We start from the raw sequence: 5,096 nt of genomic DNA on the forward strand, positions 1-5,096 counted from the left end.
AAACACTAACAAAGCTGTTTAGTGCTTCTAAGCAATGTTTTCTTGGTTTTAGCCTGTTTTGGGACAAAATGGGTATAAGTGGCTTTTAAACTCTCCACATCTATCTCAAACTCTTATAACTAGTCAGTTGCATTGGATTAAGACACATTTTAACCCCAGAAACACTAACATAGCTGTTTAGTGCTTCTAAGCAATGTCTTCTTGGTTTTAGCCTGTTTTGGGACAAAATGGGTATAAGTGGCTTTTAAACTCTCCACATCTATCTCTAAATCTTATTATTAGTTAGTTGCATTGGATTAAGACACATTTTAACCCCTTAAACACTAACATAGCTGTTTAGAGCTTCTAAGCAATGTTTTTTTGGTGTTAGCGTGTTTTGGGACAAAATGGGTATAAGTGGCTTTTAAACTCTCCACATCTATCTCAAACTCTTATAATTAGTTAGTTGCACTGGATTAAGACACATTTTAACCCCAGAAACACTAACATAGCTGTTTAGTGTTTCTAAGCAATGTCTTCTTGGTTTTAGCCTGTTTTGGGACAAAATGGGTATAAGTGGCTTTTAAACTCTCCACATCTATCTCAAACTCTTATAATTAGTTAGTTGCATTGGATTAAGACACATTTTAACCCCATAAACACTAACATAGCTGTTTACAGCTTCTAAGCAATGTTTTCTTGGTTTTAGCGTGTTTTGGGACAAAATGGGTATAAGTGGCTTTTAAACTCTCCACATCTATCTCAAACTCTTATACTTAGTTAGTTGCATTGGATTAAGACACATTTTAACCCCAGAAACACTAACAAAGCTGTTTAGTGCTTCTAAGCAATGTTTTCTTGGTTTTAGCCTGTTTTGGGACAAAATGGGTATAAGTGGCTTTTAAACTCTCCACATCTATCTCAAACTCTTATAATTAGTTAGTTGCATTGGATTAAGACACATTTTAACCCCAAAAACACTAACATAGCTGTTTACAGTTTCTAAGCAATGTTTTCTTGGTTTTAGCCTGTTTTGGGACAAAATGGGTATAAGTGGCTTTTAAACTCTCCACATCTATCTCAAACTCTTATAATTAGTTAGTTGCATTGGATTAAGACACATTTTAACCCCATAAATACTAACATAGCTGTTTACAGCTTCTAAGCAATGTTTTCTTGGTTTTAGCCTGTTTTGGGACAAAATGGGTATAAGTGGCTTTTAAACTCTCCACATCTATCTCAAACTCTTATACTTAGTTAGTTGCATTGGATTAAGACACATTTTAACCCCAAAAACACTAACAAAGCTGTTTAGTGCTTCTAAGCAATGTTTTCTTGATTTTAGCCTGTTTTGGGACAAAATGGGTATACGTGGCTTTTAAACTCTCCACATCTATCTCAAACTCTTATAACTAGTCAGTTGCATTGGATTAAGACACATTTTAACCCCAGAAACACTAACATAGCTGTTTAGTTCTTCTAAGCAATGTCTTCTTGGTTTTAGCCGGTTTTGGAGACAAAATGGGTATAAGTGGCTTTTAAACTCTCCATATCTATCTCTAACTCTTATACTTAGTTAGTTGCATTGGATTAAGACACATTTTAACCCCATAAACACTAACATAGCTGTTTACAGCTTCTAAGCAACGTTTTCTTGGTTTTAGCCTGTTTTGGGACAAAATGGGTATAAGTGGCTTTTAAACTCTCCACATCTATCTCAAACTCTTATACTTAGTTAGTTGCCTTGGATTAAGACACATTTTAACCCCAAAAACACTAACAAAGCTGTTTAGTGCTTCTAAGCAATGTTTTCTTGGTTTTAGCCTGTTTTGGGACAAAATGGGTATAAGTGGCTTTTAAACTCTCCACATCTATCTCAAACTCTTATAACTAGTCAGTTGCATTGGATTAAGACACATTTTAACCCCAGAAACACTAACATAGCTGTTTAGTGCTTCTAAGCAATGTCTTCTTGGTTTTAGCCTGTTTTGGGACAAAATGGGTATAAGTGGCTTTTAAACTCTCCACATCTATCTCTAAATCTTATTATTAGTTAGTTGCATTGGATTAAGACACATTTTAACCCCTTAAACACTAACATAGCTGTTTACAGCTTCTAAGCAATGTTTTTTTGGTGTTAGCGTGTTTTGGGACAAAATGGGTATAAGTGGCTTTTAAACTCTCCACATCTATCTCAAACTCTTATAATTTAGTTAGTTGCATTGGATTAAGACACATTTTAACCCCAGAAACACTAACATAGCTGTTTAGTGTTTCTAAGCAATGTCTTCTTGGTTTTAGCCTGTTTTGGGACAAAATGGGTATAAGTGGCTTTTAAACTCTCCACATCTATCTCATATAATTTGGGATCTTGATCACCATGTCCGTACAAGTCAACGTCCGTACAAGTCAACGACCGTTCTCTCTCATCGGGCCAACCATACCATCTCGTGTAGAAGCCCACTTGAAGTCTTCTAAGGCTTGTATGAGACAACCAAGTCTCTAGATCCTTCTCCTACCGACCGTTGGAGTTTGTGTGCAAGTGGGAAGATATTTCAACTCACAAGTCACATGTTATGTTAAGAAGGAAGGATGTCACTTTCAGTCATGTAAAGCGTGTATAGGATCCCATAGGAATATGCTGTTTACTTTGTCTATAATTAGGATGTATCTAGGTTCTTTTTCAAGTAAGAAGTTTGATTCTTCTTCTATACTCTCTCTCTTACACTTCCATACTCTCTTCTACTCTCTCGTGCGAACACTCTCAAACTCACTCGATCTCTACACTCTCTCGTTTCTAAACTTACATGGTATCAGAGCCTTGTGGTTCCTCTCGTTAAACTCTTCATTCACTCTACTTTCTTCCGCAACTCGTTCATTCAATCTCTTGAGTTTTTCTTTAACCGTTGGGTAAACTTATTGACCATTGGACAAAACTCCATGGAAAGCACCAAAACCTTGGTTGTTCCAGTTACTCTCAAAGGAGAGAACTATTTGTTGTGGGCAAGGACCACAAAGACGGCGCTATGTGGCCGAGGGCTTTGGACCCATGTGACAACAAGTGAAGCTCCGAAGGGCGAGCCGACTGAAGACGGCAAAGTTGTGGCCACAAGTGGTGAAGAAAAGTGGTTTCAAGAAGACCAAAGTGTTCTCGCCATCATACAAAACTCTCTCGATGCTCCAATACTCGAGGCCTACTCGTATTGTGAAACGGCCAAGGATCTATGGGATACCTTGCAAAACGTCTTTGGTAACACTACCAATTTAAGCCGAGTCTTTGAGATCAAGAGAGCCATCAACAACCTAAGCCAAGAAGACATGGAGTTCACCAAACACTTTGGGAAGTTTAGGTCCCTTTGGGCTGAGCTTGAGATGCTTAGGCCAGCGACTCTTGATCCGGCAATCTTGAATGAGAGGCGTGAACAAGACAAGGTGTTCGGCCTCCTCCTTACGCTGAATCCATCTTACAACGATCTTATCAAGCATATCTTGAGGTCGGACAAGCTTCCCAGCCTGGAGGAAGTGTGTAGTCAGATTCAAAAGGAGCATGGTTCCATGGGGTTGTTTGGTAACAAGGGGGAGCTTGTAACCGCCAACCAAGCTGATGTAGCGACCGCAAACAAGGGCTACTATCGAGGAGATAACAAGAAAGAACCAGTGTGTCACCACTGCAAGAAGCCGGGCCATTTCAAGAATGAGTGTTGGATTCTCCACCCACACCTCCGAGTAAACCGACCAATGAACCACCGTGGAGCACCAAGAGCTCATCGAGCGAGTGTGGAGCCATTGGTTGCTGAACTGAACCCTCGAGCTCCGGATATGAATGGAACTGCCCTGGCTGCCTCGTCGGACCTCGTGAGGAAGTCTGATCTTGATGCGCTCATTAAGGCACTCAAAGAAAATTCCGGTAACTCTTATCTTGCCTTGAATCAAACTAAACCGCTCATAGTTGATTCCGGTGCTTCTCACCACATGATTAGTGATTCTAGGTTAATGAGTGATATTAAACCGGCTAGTGGTAATGTTGTGATAGCAAATGGTGAGAAAGTGCCAGTTAAAGGCATTGGAAACTTGAAATTATTTGATAAAGATACTAAAGCGTTCTATATGCCAAATTTTACTTCCAACTTGCTATCAGTTAAGAGAGCCACTACTGATTTGAATTGTTATGCAATATTTGGTCCTAACAAGGTTCATTTTCAGGATATTGAGACAAGTAAGGTCCTTGGTCAAGGAGGTTCCAAGGGTGATCTCTATATGCTTGAGGACTTGAATTTATCTGCTTCTTGTTTTAATTCGGTTGTTGTTAAACCTAGTGATTCTATTTTACATGCTAGGCTAGGACATCCTCACACTAGAGCTTTAGCTTTAATGTTCCCTAATATTTCTTTTCAAAATGATGGGTGTGAGGCTTGTATTCTTGGTAAACATTGCAAGGCTGTTTTTCCTAAATCTATTACTATTTATGAAAAATGTTTTGATTTGGTTCATTCTGATGTTTGGACATCCCCTTGCTTATCTAGAGAAAATCAAAAGTATTTTGTGACTTTTATTGATGAAAAATCAAAATATACTTGGATAACTTTGCTTCCTTCTAAGGATAGAGTTCTTGAAGCTTTTACTAGCTTTCAAAATTATGTCACTAACCACTATCATGCCAAGATTAAAATTTTGAGATCAGATAATGGTGGAGAATACACAAGCCATGCCTTTAAGCAATATCTAGCCGAACATGGAATTCTTCATCAAACTAGCTGTCCATACACACCACAACAAAATGGGGTGGCTGAAAGGAAGAATAGGCATCTCATGGAGGTAGCAAGGTCCATGATGTTCCATACAAGAGTTCCAAAACGCTTTTGGGGAGATGCCGTGCTCACAGCTTGTTATCTTATCAACCGCACACCAACAAAAATACTCAACGACTTGTCTCCATTTGAGGTATTGAACAATGAAAAGCCTAACTTTGATCATTTACGAGTATTTGGTTGTGTTTGCTATGTGTTGCGACCAGGTGAACTAAGAGACAAGCTTGATGCTAAGAGTACTAAGGCAATGTTTATCGGCTATTCTACAACTCAAAAAGGATATAAGTGCTATGACTCGGAGACAAGAAG

The 5,096-nt window shown here is 38.8% G+C and overlaps 1 long non-coding RNA gene across 1 annotated transcript; it reads left to right on the forward strand.

The window, feature by feature from the left end:
• Positions 1-3,741: 3,741 nt before the first annotated feature.
• Positions 3,742-4,469, forward strand: LOC147919303 (uncharacterized). The gene is made up of 2 exons (XR_015592075.1): positions 3,742-3,886; positions 4,183-4,469. It is a non-coding gene; the product is annotated as an uncharacterized LOC147919303 (long non-coding RNA).
• The last annotated feature ends 627 nt before the right edge of the window (positions 4,470-5,096 follow it).

The sequence above is a fragment of the Camelina sativa genome, chromosome 20, assembly GCF_030686135.1.
Source record: "Camelina sativa cultivar CO46 ecotype springtype chromosome 20, ASM3068613v1".
Lineage (NCBI taxonomy): Eukaryota > Viridiplantae > Streptophyta > Magnoliopsida > Brassicales > Brassicaceae > Camelina > Camelina sativa.